Consider the following 18,680-nt stretch of genomic DNA (forward strand, 5'->3'; position numbering starts at 1 on the left):
CCCGGCCGCCTCCTCCTCCGCCGCCGCCGCCGCCTCGGCCACGGCCGGAACCCGGAGGGCGCAGCGCCGCCGGCGGGTCAACCTGGACTCGTTGGGGGAGAGCATCGGCCGCCTCACGGCGCCCTCGGTGAGCGGGGCGGAGGGGCCGCGTCGGGAGAGGGCGCCGGGCTGGGAAAGTTGGAGCCACGGCTGGGGCGAGCGCACCGGGCTGGCCGCTGGGGGGCGGCCCGGCCTCACCTGCGGCCTAGGACTCGGGGCGACCCGCGCTAGCCCGAACCCCGCTCGGGGTAGAGCCCCAGCGACCGGGTCCGCGCTTCCCCCGCCTCCAGCCGCCAGCGCCGGTCCTCCTGCCGCGGCGGGGTCCCTGTCGGCCCCACTGCTGCTCCTGGAGCCCTGGGCTCCTGCACACCCACCTGTTCTCTGAGCCCCAAACTTTCCCAGGCCCTTGCTCCGCAGTTCCGTGTCCTCGGCTTTCGTCTCTGCTCTCCGACATCCCCAAGGAGCCCAGCCCCCGCCAGAAGCCCTTCCTCGCTGCATTTCCCACACTCTCTTGGCTTTAGCGTGACCTCTCGTGACATCTTCGAATTCCACAAGCTGTCTTCGCTCTCCCTTCTCCAAGCCTTTGGGAATCCTGTCAGAAACTTTTCTAGGTTGCCTCCTGACCCGCAAACCCAATCTCTCCAGTTCTCTGCCCTTTCCTCTTACTTATGGACGCTTATGGGCTCAGCCTTGTCCGGGTAAGCCTGGTAGGATTTTCTAAACCTGGCTGGTGTGTGGAGCACACTTACCTCATCTTTTACTTTCCCTGCTCTGGAAATCGCCAGGCCTTTCTCTCTCACTTTTTCATGCCTTCCTTACATTAGGCCCTTTGTGAATAGTTGTTGAACGAATAAAGGACTCCCAAGACTTTTCTAAACTTGTGCTGATCTCCGACACCCTTGTCAACTGCTGTAGGGACACACCAGTCTCCCTCTGGTTTTCAGAATCTTTTGGGAATTCTGGACCTCTAACCCAGCTTTCCTGGTCGGGGTGAACTCTCTTTTCAAGGAATCCACTGTATTGCAGACAGAATTCAAGAAATTCAGTATGAAATTTCCATCCACTTCTTATCCTTGCCCAGATCTCAAAACCAAAGAGTTAAATTTCTACCAAAGCTTTTCCCCTCTGCACCCCAGAGACACTAACTTCGTCGAAGTTTCCCAAATGCACCAGAATGCTAGTCTTGTCTGACTGTTCTCAGGTCTCTCTGTTGCATGTGCATGGTCCATGAGGGGAGGAAGGACTGCAGGAGAGGGACAGACAGGCATGGGATCTGGTTCCAGGCCATCCTTTATGAGGGGAAGTTGGTAACAGCATCTGTGGCAACGTTCATACAATATATTAAGTCTTCAGCACAACAGATTTGTGCTTGATACTATGATGTTACTAAAAATAAGGATTAGTTCTGGTGGAATTGTCTTCATAACTGTTTTATTTTGCTTAAGAATCAGAATTCACAAATTTTTACAAAGTAATGGCAGTGCCTTTGATGATGCCAATTTAACCAGCTACTTTCAACAGCTTAAGACGAGGAATCACTAAAATAAACTGGAAATATTTGCTGCCAGATTAAGAGAGAGGAAGTGTTCTCTGTTACTTCTGTAATAAAATTTGAATGAATCTGGCATAACAAATGTATACCCAGATCATAGTTTTTAGAAGAAGACATCTGAAAATATGATGATCACGCTATGCAGCAGCTCTATGTATTTTTTAGGCTGCAATTATTTTCTATTTTGAAAAATGTCTGTCAGGTTACATACAGTATAAGTAAACATTTTAAACCTCACCCAACTTATACAGAAAAATTATCATTGGTTATGCACATTGCAGGCAGATGTATTCAAAGTAGCGACTTATTTTTGTGTGTCTCTGCCCATATTCTTTTATTCAGCAAGCAGGACATTGCCTCGTGAAGTTCAAGTAGATTTATTTTTCTACATTTTCAGATCCTAAACTTCCATGTAAAACACTTGGGGAGATGGGATTTGTAAAATCTGTTGCCTCATAAGAGCTGAGATTTTTTTTTTTTTTTTAACCACATGGAATAGTCAGCTCCAGGGCGTTTTAGATTGTACTTCCTAGTTGATTTAGGTGTTGTGTGCACTCTTGTATTCCATCACGCTAGTGTACATGCTTCAGAATGGACTGTACTTGTGCTGGGAGCTCCTTTTCACTTAGTGGTCTGATAGTGACATGTCTCTGTCCCTTGGGATTTGCTGTTTATTCAGAATGATTTACAAGGAGGAAAGGGGAAATGAATTTACTTAATACTAAGACGTTGCCAATTAATCAATCAGTTAATTGACCCTTGGAGTATTCCAACTCAGGTTTTTGTTATTTTAATGGTTATGTTTAAATGCATTGATGTTAGATGTAAAGTTTACAACACTTTAAATTATTTAACACAGGTAAATTAAGTTGATGAAATAGAGAAAATTACATAATTCAGGCAACTGGATTCTTATGGTGCCTTGAACAACCAAATGCTTGTCTGTGTATCTCTGAGCAAGCTACTTTAGTTTTCTGAGCTCCTTCTCGTCTGTAAAGTGTTATGCTTAAGGTTCTTCCCTAGCTTGAGGCTCTACGAGACATACGCTGTAATGTCAGGGTTGGGATCAATTGTCACAATGCACACAAAACAAAAATAAGATGTATATTAGTTTTAAAATATTTTTAAAAGTAGGAGCATCATCATTCTATTTAATTAATTAGTAGAAATATTTGAGGATCTATGTGGCAAATATTGTGGAGAGTAACAGCAATAAAAATACTCAACAAAACATAAAAATATACCCAGTCTCTGAATGCATGATACTTCCCTAATCTTAAGTTTTGGGGGATTTTTAGGGGACATCTTGCTGATCATCCACTTTTTTTTTTTGGTACCGGGGACTGAGCTCAGGACCTTGCACTTGGCAGGCAGGTGTTTATGCCCCTGAGTTATCTCAGTGGCCTTTATCCTCCACTTTGGGTGGTTTTGTTCATTTTGAATTTCTGGAGTACATTCACCATAATAAATGCAACCCTAAAAACCTGATTAGAAACACCTCCATTACATATTAGATGATTTATTTTGAAATAATTTAATGTTTGAGAAGACAAATGGATCACCAGCTGGGAATTCTACATGAAGGTGAATTAAGTAATTCATGCATTTGGATATTATTTTTATAAACCAGAATTGCTCAGTTGCCTTGTGAGTTTTAGGTTTGCTAATGTCAGCCTGTCAGTGAAGATGAGCTAGTAATCAGCTCACCGCAAGGCTTCTCGGGTTTCTGTCAGAGAATTACTAGCTGTTACATCGCAGGTAGCTCTGAGGACCTCAGAATGTATTGAAAACAAAATGGCATGAAGAAAAGTAACAGAATTGGAAAGGTGGTAGATCAGGGGAACAGAACTGCTGACATGGAGAATGATCCCAGACAACTGGAATTCAAGTGAAAAGCAGTTTTTTTTATTATGGCAAAGGAGGGTGTATTAATATATGTTTATGAAACAATGAGAAGACATTAAGATGTGTAATTAGCCTGTCCTAATATTAAATAAAAATAGCTATTTGACTTGTGTAAGTCCATAATGAAAACTGTATGTAACTTCTCTATGAGGTAGGATGATGGATAATTTATGTATTTTAATTAAAGTTCTTTAAATTTGGGGCTCAAAGTGGCAGAAAGTTCTTAAGTATTGTACGATTAGATAAGATGTATGTCAGTAGTTAACTGTCACTGGCATTAGATGACCTAATTTGAACTCTGGATTCAGTGACTATCTTTCTATGCTTTGTTTCTAATCATTGATAAATAATACGGCAGAATTTGACTGATCCCATGGTGAATTGTGAGTGAGATTCTGGGAGAACCACGTTCTTCCTTCTGGGAACCCCAGTTCCTTCTTTTGTGCACTAGGATTAATAACTACCTTGTAGATTTGTTACAACAGAGGAGCAATATTCTCTGTAAAATTCCCTGAATTCAGTAACTACTAGTTTCAGGATCAGATTCATTAATTTCAACAAAATTTGAGTGCCTGCAAAATATTCTATTTTTTCCTTTTTTTTTTTTTTTTGTCATTCATTTACTTGTAACTTTGTTGGAAATGTTTGCAGAATAGATGAACAGATTTTAAGTCTCTTAAAAACATAAAGGCAAGAAACGCTTTATTTTGTGGGCATAGCCAGCCAATCCATTAAAATATTAAAACTGCAGTCCCTTTTTGACTCCTGGACAATGACTCACACATTTACACAGGCATACATAATTGTTCAGATTCAAACATTCCCACTAAATTACCCGATGATACATGGCAATGTGAAAACCACACTTTTTATGAATTCTCTAAAAATTGAGGACAGCTCCATGTGGAAGAATGCAATTTATTTACAACAAATTAATTTTAACTTAGGAAAAAAAGATGAAAAAAACCACTTGTTTGAGAATTTCAGGCATTCTTCACCTTTCACTTTCAAATTAATCTGTATGTGTGTTGAAAGGGCTCAGCTGCAACAAATACCCAGCTGATGGGATATTTGCTTGATGTGTATGCCACGCTCTGTTCTTTGGTTACCAGGTCACTTACTGTATAAGGCCTTCATTTTAAAGACCAAATTTGATAATGGGTTATGACATCATTGGTTATTATTTTATAAGTAGAGGTGATGTGATGGCATGTTCATTTTTAATGTACAGTTTGTCTACTTTGAAAGATTTTTTTTTTTTTTTTTTCGGTATTGGGGATTGAACTCAGGACCCTGTACTTGCCAGGCAAGTGCTTATTCCACTGAGCTATCTTCCTGGCCCCTTGAAAGATTCTTAAGTACAGGGGGGAGAATATGTAGATGATCCTGTGCACTAATTCCTTCCATATATTGTAGCTCTTTTCCTTCACTATTATTGTTTTGTTACCTCTTTCATAGAAAGTTAAAAGTAAAATGAAAAATAGTGCATATTTTATTCAATGTAATAACATAAATACATTACCTCTGGACATATATATTGTTCATCACGAATTATCAAGAAGGTATAATTTTCTCTCCTGGGATTGTATACGTATTCAGGGAGAGAAAAATAGTGGAATAGGTGGGGAAGATATTTGCTAAGGGCTATATACTGATTGGGTTTTCTCTGCAGGACTTAGTTTGATATAGAAGCTAATAATTACCTGAAAATGTTCCAATTGTGATTATGTTTCTTTTGTGTTTAAATATTTTTTGCACTATAGTTGAATCTGTCAAACAAAATATTTAGATTTTACATTCCATCTGTGAGAGAGACATACTCAAGTGTGTGGACCTGCTCAATTTGCTTACACCTTCTACTGAAAGCAAACCTTAAGAATGGAATTGTACTAAAAAAGAGCATACAGAATATTGTCCTTCTAGGACTCTTCAAGTGGCCCCTTTATATTTTAAGAAGTTAGGTAAATGTAGCAACTCCCCTCCTGTCTGGATTGCTTGTTCTTTTCACATAGATATCCGTCAAATGAGAGAGAAATGTTTGTCAGCAAGTGGGCTACTGAAAAAAGGCACTGCTAGGAAATGGAAGTGACGTCATCTTGGTCCACAGATAGCACTTTAGGACAAGATCTGAGGATCTAGAATTATGTGCTTTGGGCTCAGAGCACCTTGTAATATTGAAAATTCCAGTCCTAGAGTGATTTAGAAACTAGAGGAGCTGGAAATATATTTGAAGGCTAGAGATTTGTTGGGGCTGTCACGGAGAATTGAGAAAGGGTGAACATTCTTATAGATAGAATAGTGAGAAATCACTTCCTGAACAGGCTTTATTTGAGTCAGTGGATATCAAACTTCATGAACTTAAGACATAACTGAAGAAAGCTGTTACAATGAAGATTCCTGTCCCTCATCTTCAGACAGTCTGGTTGCTTATACCAGAAAGAAGGTAGTACCCCACAATTTGAACAACGATGCAGGTGATTGTTAGGCACTCTGAAATTATGTTCAAAGGTGATTGAATTCCACGCCACGAAGACCACTGACCTAAGCTTGGTGAGCAATGTGGACCGGTTTTGGGAAATAATAACACCGGAAGTGATACACGCAGGAATTAATTGGCATAGAGGGATAGGAATAAAGGTGGTGAGCTGGTGCCTTTATTACCATACCCTCTTGCTGTATCCTTTGTTGTCAAAATAATCTTGCTGGTTGTATGGCAGAAGGTATCTGAAATCTCACTACTAGCAGCTTTAATGACTTCTGTGCTCCTCCACATTTTTCCTGGCATTTCTTCCCCATATGTATATTCAGGGAATCAGATGTCATTGCTACCATATGTGTCTTGTGGCTCCTTTTCTCAGGATGAAGGAACAGATGTTCAAAAAAACTGGGGATTGTACAGGAAAGGGGAGACAAAAGGCCATTGTCACAGCCAATTTGATGTGACCACCAACTTTTTCAGAATGCCATTGAGAAATGTGGTGAAGATATTTCTGAAATGCCCCTTCTACTGGTTCGTTTTAGAGGAAAGATTTGTTTTTATGCCAATGAAATATTTAAAAGTAATGGGACAGAGAGACGGATCTGAATACAGAATATCTTTTTCTGGAAAGAAATTAATTAATGGTTCAGATGTCAGATGTACAAGGCCACCTCTTAAATTGTATTAAAATATCACAAAAAATTAATGAAATTTAATTTCTAACCTTAGTCAATTAATTTTTCTGTAATTTATTGCCAAGATGGTAAAGGTCTAGTTGAACTCCAAATAAACTGTCATCTAATATTTAAAAGATTTTAATTTTATCTTTAAAAATCAAACTCAGGACCTTGCACTTGTTAACCAGGTGCTGTGCTGCTAAGCTGTACTCCCAGCCTCCTAAGAACTTGAATTTTAGATTACTCTAGAACAAGATTCTCATGAGAAGAGGATCTCTCTGTGGAAGTCCTGAAGATCTTTTGACTTTTTTTCCATTCACTGCCTGTGCTTGTTAAGCGAGTCTACCATGGCAAGTGGGAAAAATCAAAATGTTCTGAAAAAGCTTCTACTCCTTGTTTTGTACCTGTGGCTACTCATGCATAAACCCTCCAGTTTAGTTTTGGGAGAGGACAGTTTTTCTATTTTTAACACCCACCCACCCACCCACACACACACCCACACAAATCCCGTTTCCTGTCCCTGCGTTTTTCCTCCCTGCAGAACACTATATTATTGCTCACATCTCTTGTATAGGGCTGACTGTATTGTACAGTGACTTTGCTTTATCTTCAGAAGTTATGTCTCACTTGCCAGCATATACCCATGCCTAGCAGGCAGTCTGTGTTTTAAAGACCCTCAATCAATGTTTGTTAGAGGGACTGAATAAGTCCTTAGCGGTTTGTAGTACACCTGGCACTGTTTTATAGATTATAATGTGTTTCTGCTGGATTATTTTATTTAAATGCTTTTTGTAGTTGTTTCTCAGACACAAGAATATATGCAGTCATATTTTTTGTTTTCTAAAATGTAATAACAGTTTCAAGAACTCTTTCATACCTAATGTTTCACTGGAAACCTCACAGTAATCTGTAGAGTTTATTCAAATGGTTTCTAAGTGGCTGTAGGATCATCTTAAAATGCTTGCAGGCCCAGAAACTATTTGGGGAGTATATTACTGCCCCTTGTAACAGTTCGTATCATCCTGTTCCCTGGTACTACCTCAATATTAGGGATTAAACCCAGGCACCAGCAGTGAGCTAACTGCCTACCACTTTTATTTTCTATTTTGAGACAGAGTCTCACTAAATCACTCAGGCTGGCTTTGAAATTGTGATCTTCCTGCCCAAGCCTCTTAAGTAGCTGTAATCATAGACACACACCATCATGTCCTTTTTGCATATTATCTTTTAATAATATACAGATGTACATCTCTATAAATTATGCAGATGATATTCTATCGTTCTGTTTTGTTCACTGTTGTTTTAGTATGTAACAAATCCTGTGTTAAAGGAAAAGTATTCTGCTAAAAATATCTCTGCAAACTAATGCTAGTATTCCTACATCTATTCTGCAGTACTAATGAACATTATAATGGCAATGGATGGATAGAATCCTTAGGAAAAATGGTAATATTAGGAATTACTTATATAAGAAATAGAGGAGAAAACTGACCAAGAGTTAGTAGAAGTGTTACTACATATATGAGGGCCCAGTAGAATCCAGAGATAATAAATTTGTGGACCAGAGAATGAATAAAACATGCAGATCTATAAATCAGTGAGGATATTGATGGTGTCTTTAAAGGCCTATGTGTCAGATTGAGTTTGAAGTACTTGGGGGGAGTCTGTTGGAGTGGAGGGTTCTGCCTTGGGAAAGAATGAGAGTGAATGTCAAGTGGGGCAAGCTGTAATAATCCACAGACATTTCTAGCCTTCCTGTTGGAATGTCTACCTGATGTTAACAGTATTTATCACATATCTGCGTCTTACTCTTTCAGTATTTAGTTCTCTCTCTTAGAAGAGCTGATGGATTGGTTTTGTCTCCACCCCTAAGCAGAATCGGGAAATCTGATGAATAAATTAGTGTGTGAAACTAGCTATTTCATTTGTATTTACAGAATGTGTTCAAAGTTAGAACCAATCCTTGAGCCACATAATCCAATGCATTATTTATGGTTTCTAGTTGTTACAACAGAGTCCTTGGCTTAGATTCAGCACATCACTTCTTGAGTATAAGAGATGACATTTAGAGTAGTGGGTAGCTACGAAAATATTTCTTTTTTTTTACCAAAATATTTCATACATTTCTGGTGCATGTGGAAGATGCTTTCTTATCTGAGAAGGTAGAAATTAATTGTGGTGAACCAAACATTCTAAGTAAGCTATCGCATTTGTAGTATTAATTTATAAGTGAACAGGTGAAAGTGAATAAAATATACTGAGTTAAATAATTTTCATTTTATTAACCAGTTTTTAATAATACTGAAGTCTTGTGTTTCAGTGCTTGCAGGTTACTTATTATTTTGCTATTGATAGGTGGGCATCTGGGTAATTGGAGTGTTTTAGACCACACGTTCCAGGACAGCCAATTTCCTCTACATGGAAGCACTGAGGACTTAAAGTGTATTTGTGTTTTGGAAGATTTAACATGTATGGTCAGTTTCTCATATGAAACCAGGGAGGTAAGGAGAGAGGTGACAGGGAGCGCCTTTTAACAAAAATGTTTCCAGCGTTTAAAGTTCTATATGTGCTTTGGTTAATTTGCTTGCTCTGCTTTCCTCAGCAAAACAAAACAAAAGCAAAAAAACAAAAAACAAACAAAAAAAAAACACCAAAAAAAACCAAACCAAAACAACAACAACAAAAAACAAAAAAACAAAAAAACTGCTCTTAAACCTGTTTACATAAGTATGTGCACAGGATGGGTAAAAGGTGGATATTATAGCTCAATGAACACTGCATCTGATTTTTAAAAAATGTATTTGGTTGTTGCGGGGTCTTACTATGCAGCTCAGACTCGTGGTGATCCTTCTGCTTTCAGCCTCCTCACTGCTGGGATTATAGGCATGCACCACCATGCCTAGTCTGGGTGGCCAGCTCAGCATGCTCAGGGGTGGGGCTGGTGCCACATGTGGTGCTGGGATCGAACCGTGGTCCCTGAGCTTGCCTAAGCTTGCCTAAGCAAGTGCTTTAATCTGCTGAGCTATCTCGCCGGCCCTGCATTCTGATTTTTGTTCTAATTTAACTTTGAGGAAACACTTTCTCTGCCTCCACCTTTCACCTCTGCATTGAGACATAAGAATGCTAATCTTTCTCTCAAGTTTAAATATGTAATAATATGTGAATACTGGATTGCATGTATGTTTACTATTATTAATGACTTCATTGTTCTGCTTCCCTGCTTTTTTTGGAACCAAAGCATTCATTAAAAATTATCTACTCATTACATTTTGAGCAACGAAAATATTTGGAGCCAGGAAAACGTCCTGTTATCATGTATATCTTTGGATATATTTATTTCCCTAAGCTTCAGTGAGGGTAATGATTTACAAGGTTATGAAGATTAAAGGTATAATAAAATTTAGCTTAATATTTGGAGAATATCAAATGACCTATAAATTTTGATGCCTTTTCCTGACTTATCAATTATCTTATTTATTTGCACAATGGGAATCATATTTCCTGATACCTGTAGTCATCCCTGGCCATCACCTTTGCCCAAACATTTGGATGTCACCTTTCTGTATAGTTCTTGTTTAGCACTCCCATGTTTTTAATGAAGAATATTTTCATCATTATTGGGTATACGACATTTCAGAGTTATTTCATAGTGCTATGCTTCCAAGTGATGTTCCATTCCCCAAATTGTGTTTTTTCTGATTTCTCATTCATTCATTCATTCATTCATTCATTCATTCATTCATTTACTTTCCACAATTATTTATTTAGCAAATGTGAGAACTTTTATTAATTCACTAAATGTACACTCAATATTCTTTTTTTTTTTTTTTTTTTTTTGTGGAACCGGGGATTAGAACTCAGGCCCTTGTGCTTGCCAGGGAAGGACTTATTCCACTGAGCCATCTTCCCGGCCCACACTCAATATTCTTTAAGCATTGCATTGAAGTAGGCCACTCAGAAATTTCTTATAGTCATTTTGGACTTAAAAATTTAGAATTCATTTTAAAATTATAAATGATGCCCACAACACTTCTGCTCCTCTCTCTGCGTCGGGTCTTCATCCTATCCTGATCTTCCTCTTTTGGTATAATATGGAGGACCCACCAGTAGAGAAATCATCTGTGTTTAAAAAGACAGGTTGAAAGTATAATCATGGCGTTCGTCATCATGAAAACAGCTTTGATTCAGTGAATTCTTACCACGTGGTAAGTGAGCATTATCATTTTATTCCATTAAAAATACCTTACTTCATTTCTGCGACTGATTCCCATGGGTGAGGAGCCTGGGCCTTCTCCACTAATTCAGGAGTGGTGCCTTTCTATGGTCTTTGTAGGAGACATCATAAGCCTGTGTCTCTGACCTCATCTCATGAAACTCTAATCCAATTTGATGGGTCTATACTGTGTTGCTTGAATACCACAAGCAAACATTGTCTCACCTCAAGACTTTTGTCCTCTTCTCCATTGTCATAAATGCTCCCCACCCACACACAGTTTCCCACATAATTTAAGTTCAGTATCACCTTGTCACACTGCAGCCTTTCCTTTCCAACCATTTTCTGTCATGTCATGTTTCAAATACAGCACCAGCAGAAATGATCTTGCAGTTAACTTGCTTACTGACCCAATATCATCTTCCTTCCACGTAATATAAGTTCCACAAGTGCAGGACACTGTCTAGGCTGCACCTTGCATTCTCTGCAGCCTCTTGAATGGCCAAAGGTAGAGGTGGGTCCTCAGTACACCAACAACAATGTATTGTGTTATTCTGTAAGAGGTATTAAGGCATGGAGATGGAAAGATGTCATTAGAAACAATTTAGGGTGCAGGAAGATGACCATGAATTTGAGGCCAGCCTGAACTACATAGCAAAACCCTGTCTCTAAAAACCAAAAATAAAAACATGAGAATACCAGGCAGCAAAATTTTGCCTCCCCAAATCTTCAACACCCCTAGGGCTTGGAGAGTGAGGGGGAGAAAAGCAACAGCCACATAGACCATGTTTGAAAGCCTAACATATTAAAAATGGATCAGTGAGTTGCTTGATGGCCTCATAGAAAACAGCTAATCAGATCATGAAGATAATGAATCAATCATGGAGCTTGCAGAAGATACTAATAAAAAGCTAGCTGTGCTGCACAAAGTGTTACAAAACCTAATGAGATGAGCAAAAAGCATGAGTCCATGAAAAGGTTCCAAACAGAAATCCAGAAGATTAAAAATTATATTGAAAGTATGGGCAGCAGAAGTGACCAATGTGAAGAATTAAAAGACAGGAATGCTGTTATAGACCAGTGACATAGTGATACCTTCAAAACAGTGAGATACCATGAAAAATGGACCCAGCAGTGGCTAGATAAAAAGTAAGTTCTCTACTGATGAACAAGTTCTATCCCAGGAGAATGTTGCTAAGTCAGATTCATTTATAAGTCTGACGAAGTGAGTCCTATATACCTTTGAAATAAATATGGAAAGCATAAAAATCACATACACAAAAATGCATAAATTTTTACTTTTATAGTGACCTTAAATTGGAGGTACAGTGCAGTACAACTGTAAGTAAAGTATTTTCACCTTTGGAAAAAGAAAAACAATTTGGGACATGGAAATGATGTAAGATCAAGCTTTAGAACATGGAAATGAAAGGGCAGAGTTAAACAAACAAACAAACAAAAAGCATGGGATGGAAGAAAGACAATTGCCATGTCTTAGCCAACTGCTAAGGACCGAGCATTTATTAAGTGTCTGACAGTATGTATCATTGACTTTTCAAAATCATTTTATAAGAAAGTTGAGATTCAGAGAAGTTGTATACCTGTCTGTGATCATAACTAATTAGAAATGGAGATAAAATTAGAAACTTGGTCTGACTTCAAACTCCAGAGTCCTTTCTCTGTGTTCCATACAGTCCTGACTCAGTGAATGAGGCAGACGTCGTGAAGCACTGTTATGTGCCCGTTTAGGGCTGAAGAACTTCTTCCCTGGAGGCTAGGAGTACTGCTGTGGGTGAAACCCTAACTGTCGGTCCCTCACATGTATGGCTTGGATTGAAGAAGCTTCCTTGCCCAGAGCCATACTTCATTTCTGTGACTGATTCCCATGGGTTAGGAGCCTGGACCTTCTCCACTAATTCAGGCTGCTCTGAAGTCAGAACTCCACGGAGGGTCAACTGAGGCCTCCTTTAAGACTGCTTTATAGTCTAGCTTCTTTCCTTCCCAGTTCTGCTCTTTTCTTTGTTCTTTGTGGATGTTGATATCAAGAACACTTTCAATAAAATTTCTGCATTCTGGTCTCTTCAGAACTTACTTCCATTGAACCCTACCTGTGATAGTGAATTTGAAAATGGCGATAATATTAATATATGTACAAAATACAGGAATATGGAATGTGGAATGCACAAAAATGATAGCCTTGGATGGAAATTCTTTGAATCTTGATGAAAATGGTTAGCTCTAGACTATTAACTTTCTTGTGGTTTGGTATGTGTAATAATCTTAGAAGTAGTTACTCGTAGTACAAGATGGGAAAAATGACTTAGTAAGAAGAATTGATAATAGCACAAAACTTTCTTTCCTATGAACTGTGAGAAACTAATAATATAAATGAGATCTATTAGCAGTTACATTAAATAGTTTGAACAACAATGAAATAGGTAATTTGAGGAATTATCTGAAATTCTCACCACTTTCTATTTATCTTCTATTTTGTTTTCTTTCCCTCTCTGTATGTGTTTGTTGTATAAGAAAAAAACAATGTTAAATTTATGTTTATGTATCTGACTTATTTCACTTAATGTTATGATCTCATGTTGCCTCCACTTACCTAGGATTGCATCAAGTTTATCTTTTTTTAATGTTACATTAAAGAGAAAAAAGTAAAACAAAATTTCAAAACAAAAAAGAAAAAGCAGAGTAACAATTGCATGTTGTTATCTTTAAATTAATTTTAAATTAGCTACTCAGAGTTCAAGATATAGGCATTTAATTGTCCAAAAAATGAGAACAAACTTCTTTTTAATGAGCTAAGGAAAATTAGTGGTATAACTACATTAACTATATTATTATTATTATTATTATTATTATTATTATTATTATTATTTTGCTTTCCTGTTCTTTCTTTTCTCTTCTCCATTCCAGTTTGTCTTTCCTTTGACCAGTTTTTTTTTTCCATTTTACAATATCCATTGTACATTTTGGATCCTATTTACTCTTTCAACTTGTCACACTCAGGAAACAATTCAGTGTTTACAGATGTGCATCTGTTTTATCTGACTTGTGAGTTCGTCGCAAGTAGCATCCACTTCCTTATAAAAGCTTCCAGTTTATCCATCCCTATAGCTGAGTAGTACGCCATTGTATAACAAGACCACATCATTTTTATCCAGTCCTGGATTGATGGGCATTTATGTTGTTTCCAAGATTTGGCTCTTACAAATTGTGCTTCTGTGGGTGTAGATATATAGGTGTGGTATGATGTTTTAAATTCTTCTGGAACACAGTAAACAGGGAAACACCGAGGTCAAGGGGGAACCCTAGTCCACAGTGGTTGCATCAGTCCACACTCCCACCAGCAGTGAAGAAGGGCTCATTTCTCCCCACGACCACTCCAGCATTTGTTATTGGTTAAATTATTGATGATACTGATTCTTTCTGGGGTGAGATGGAATCTCAGTGTTGTTTTGATTTGCATCTCTTGAATGACCAGTGATATTGAACATTTTTCATATATTTATTTGCTGTTTGTAATTCTTCATCTGAGAAATGTATATTCATCTCAGATGCCCATTTTTGGATTAAATCTTTAAATTTAGGGAAATCTATGTCTTTGAATTCTTTATATGTTCGTCATAGTAATCTCTTGTCTGGGGAACAGCAGGGAAAAATTTTTTTTCCCTCATTGTCAGTTGTCTCTTCACTGGTGGTTTCTCTTGCAGTGAAAAAGCTTTTTAATAAGATGAGATCCTCTTTGTTGATTCTTTGTGAGTTTCTGTGCAATTGAGGCTTTGCTCATAAAGTCTTTGCCTATACCAATGTCTTCAAGAGTTTTACCTAGTCTACCCTCTGACAGATTCAATGCTGATGTTTAATATTTAGATTTTTGATCCGTTTCAAATTTATTTTAGTGCAGAAAGGTGAAAGATACAGGTCCAATTTAAATCTTCTGCATTTGCAGAGGCAGTTTTGCCAGCACCATTTTTTTTTTTTTTTTCAGAACCGGGGATTGAACTCAGGCCCTTGCGCTTGCCAGGGAAGTGCTTATTCCACTGAGCCATCTCCCCGGCCCCACCAGCACCATTTTTTAAAGAGGTTATCTTTCTATGACCATGTCTGCTATGGTGCTTTTTTTTTTTTTTGGTGGAACCGGGGATTGAACTCAGGCCATTGTGCTTGCCAGGGGAAGCGCTTATTCCACTGAGCCACCTCCCTAGCCCCTGAGGTTATCTTTCTTCCAGTGAACCTGTTTGGAACTTTTGGTCAAAATAATGTGGTTCATTATGTCTAGAGTTACTTCTGTACCTTGTAATAGATTTCATTGATATTTGGATCTTTTTTTCACCACAGCCATACAGTAAACCTACTATGTAAACCTACTTTTTTCAACACTGCCATACATCCATTTACTTATAAAAACCTCCAGTTTATCCATCTTTATAGGTGAAACACCATACCGTGCCTGTATATATAATCACCCATGTTTACAGAAGCACAATGGGGCATTACTCAGCTATAATTTCTAGTCAGCAATTGTGATATCCCGTCTTGTCTTTATTGCCCAGAATTACCTTAGCTATTCTAGGTCTCCTCTGGTTCTAAATGAATTTTAGGATTGTTTCCCTACTTCTGTTAGGTACACTGTTGGAATTTGATCAAAATCACATTTAATCTGTATTACAGTTTTGGAAATATGGCCATTTTTACAATACTGGTTCTTCCTGCCCAAGATCAAGGAATGTCACTCATTTTCTGATTCTTTCTTCAAACTCCCCCCCCCCTTTTTTTTTTCTTGAGAACAGTGTAATTTTCAATGTAGAGGTCTTTTACCTGGGTTAGATTCCTAAGTATTTCGTTTTGGGGGATGCTATTGTAAAAGTTGTGGTTTCCCTAATTTCTCAATAAGTTTGTTATTCCTGTACAGGAATACTACTGATGTTTGAGGTTTGACTTTGGATCCAGCTACGTGACTGAACTTGCTTATTAAATATAGCAGTTTTTAAATAAAGTTTTTGGGGTCTTCTATTTAAAGTGTCATGGCATCTGCAAGAAATTTTAATTTCTTCTTTTCCTATCATTATTCTTTTTATTTCTTTCTCTTGTCTAACTGCTCTGACTAAAGTCTCTAGAACTATGTTGAATAAGAGCAGAGACAGTAGACCTCTTTGTCTTGGTCTCGATTTTAGAGTGAAAGATTTTAGTTTTTGACCATTTAATATGAGTTTGACTGTTGATTTGTCACAGATGATGGATTTCATGAGATGGAGATAAAGGCCATCCAATCCAATTTCCTGGAGAGTGTTTGTCATGAATGGGTGCTGGACTTCATAAAATGCATTGTGTGTATCTATTGAGAGGATTGTATGATTTCTTTTTAGACAGGGTATCACTATACAGTACAGGCTGGCCTTGAGCTCAATTTGTAGCCCAGGCTGGTCTTGAATTTGCAATGATCTTCCTGCCTCAGCCTCATGAGTGCTGGGATTAGAGGCATGTGCCACCATGCTTGGTAAGCATATATTTGTCCTTGACTCTGTTAATGTGATATATTACATTTACTGATTTATAGGTGTTGAACTATTCCTGCATTCCTGGGATGAATCCCACTTGGTCATGATTTATATTCTTCTTATTAATTTGCTGTTTGCCACTATCTTGTTGAGGATTTTTGCATCTATGCTCATTAGGGAGAAGAGCCTGTAGTTTTGTTTCTTAGTTGGGTCCTTCTCTGGTATTGGTATCAGGGTAAAATTTGCGTCCCGGAATGAATTTGGGATTATTTCTTCCTTTTCAATTTCATTAGTTTGAGAGGTAATGGCATTAGGTTTTCTCTGAATTTCTTCTATAATTCATCAGTGAATCTATAGTGCCTGGGCTTTTTTCTTGGTAGGTTTTTAAGTACATTTTCAATTTCACTGATTAATATTGGTTTATTTAGGATTTTAATATCTTCCTGATCCAGCTTTGGAAATTCATATGTGTCTAGGAATGCATTTTTCCATTTCTTCTGTATTTTTCATATTACTATTATACAAGTTCTAATAGTAGGTATAGATGATCTTCTGGATTTCTGCAGGGTCCATTGTGACTTCACCTTTTTCATTCCTAATTGTGTGGACTTGAGTTTTTCTTTCCTTTTTTTTTCCATAAGGTTAACTAAGTGTTTTGCTGATTTTATTTAATCTTTCAAACCAACTCTTTGATTCATTATTTGTTTGATACAATCTTCTGGCTTAGCCTGGTCTTTTTTAATCTGGAAGTTTGAGGTTTGCCATTAAGTTTTTTTTTTTTTTGTCTATATTTGCCATGTTTTCCTGATATGTGTATTTATTGCTATAAATTACCCTCTTTGGACTGCTTTCATTGTGTCACATAAGTTCAGGTATATTGTATTGTCATTATCACTTAATTGCAGAAACTGTCTAATTTCTTCCTTGATTTCATCTGTGACATTGTTTCTGCAGAAGAGTGATGCTCAATTTCCATGTATTTATGAAGCTTTTGTGGTGTCTTTGTCCTTTGGTTCCTAATTTCAATTTACTATGGTCTGAAATTAGGCATGTGATAGTTCTGATTCCTTTGTATTTACTCAAGTATAATTTGTGCTATCTCTGGCTTTTTGTTAACTCCAGTCAGTCTTAAGTTATTTTTGTTTGCCTCAGCTAGCAGCTGCTGGATTTATTTCTCATAGTCCTTTGCTATTTTTTTATTTTACTTTTTTCCATAATTTTATTGATAAACAAATAGCAATGAGACAGTTTCAAATCAAATTGGTAGGAGAGTTTCAATAATTAACACATTGTATACATTCTTCCTAGTGGTTAATTGCTGTACAAGATGCAGACATGATATCCTATCTACAAACACCATTAGAACAAATCACTCTATTCATTAAGAGAATGTAACTATATATCTCTCCTAACCACTTTTAAGAAATCATTCTGTCTGTCTGTCTTTTCTGTTCTTTTCTTTCTTTTTCTTTTTTTTTTTGGTACTTTAGGGAAGGGTCTCCAGGGTGTTCAGGGTCTTGCTACTAGGTCGGACTCAGAGTAATCTGTCTGTTTACAGGCTCCCAAGAGCTGGGATTACAGGTGCACACTACCACACCCAGTCTCAATTGCCCTCTCAGCATGCCCCAGGGGCAGGACCTGCACTGTAGGCCCAGGGATTGAACCCTCAGCTCCTGCGTCTGCTTGCGGGCACTTTGATCCACTGAGCTATTTGGCTGGCCCAAGCAATCTTTCTTTTCGTGATCACTATTTACAAGCCTGTCTTTTATATCTGAGACCCTGTCTTCCCATTGGCTTATGCTTCTGTAGATACTTTCAATGGTATTTTTATTCTCCTGGAGATCTGCTTGAATCTATTTTTTGGATTTCTCTTTTTCTGCTGAGCATTCATGACTTCTATAATTTTCTCAAGCTCCTCTAATTTTATTTTTGATATATAGCTGCTCTAAAGTTACTAAATATAGTTTTCACTGTGGACACCATCTCTGACATTATCTGAGAATGTTTTTGATTTGAGTTTTTCTAATGCCTCATTAAAAAAAAAATTGCTGATTCTTTCATTATTACCCCTTCAGAGAAGTCAGGTGGTGGCTTTCAGATTGTCTCACCTCACTGCCTTCTGGGTTTGGTGAACTAGATGCCTGGGGTTACATTTTGTTTAAATATCTCCTCCTCTTCCTCCTCGTCCTTCTTTGCCTTCTCCTTTTTGTCCTCCTCCTTCTTCTCCTTTTCCTCCTCCTCCTTCTTCTCCTTCTCCTCTTCCTCCTTCTCCTTCTTCCTCCTCCTCCTCCTCCCCTTTTCCTTCTCT

The 18,680-nt window shown here is 38.0% G+C and overlaps 1 protein-coding gene across 1 annotated transcript in view; it reads left to right on the plus strand.

The window, feature by feature from the left end:
- Positions 1 to 7: 7 nt before the first annotated feature.
- Positions 8 to 18,680, plus strand: part of Gucy1a2 (guanylate cyclase 1 soluble subunit alpha 2) — a 358,773-nt gene continuing 340,100 nt past the window's right edge. The window contains exon 1 of the mRNA XM_004626131.3: positions 8 to 127. The gene's annotated coding sequence lies outside the window, so the exon portion shown is untranslated. The remainder of the gene's footprint in view (positions 128 to 18,680) is intronic.

This window comes from Octodon degus, unplaced genomic scaffold (assembly GCF_000260255.1).
Source record: "Octodon degus isolate 3935 unplaced genomic scaffold, OctDeg1.0 scaffold00012, whole genome shotgun sequence".
Classification (NCBI taxonomy): domain Eukaryota; kingdom Metazoa; phylum Chordata; class Mammalia; order Rodentia; family Octodontidae; genus Octodon; species Octodon degus.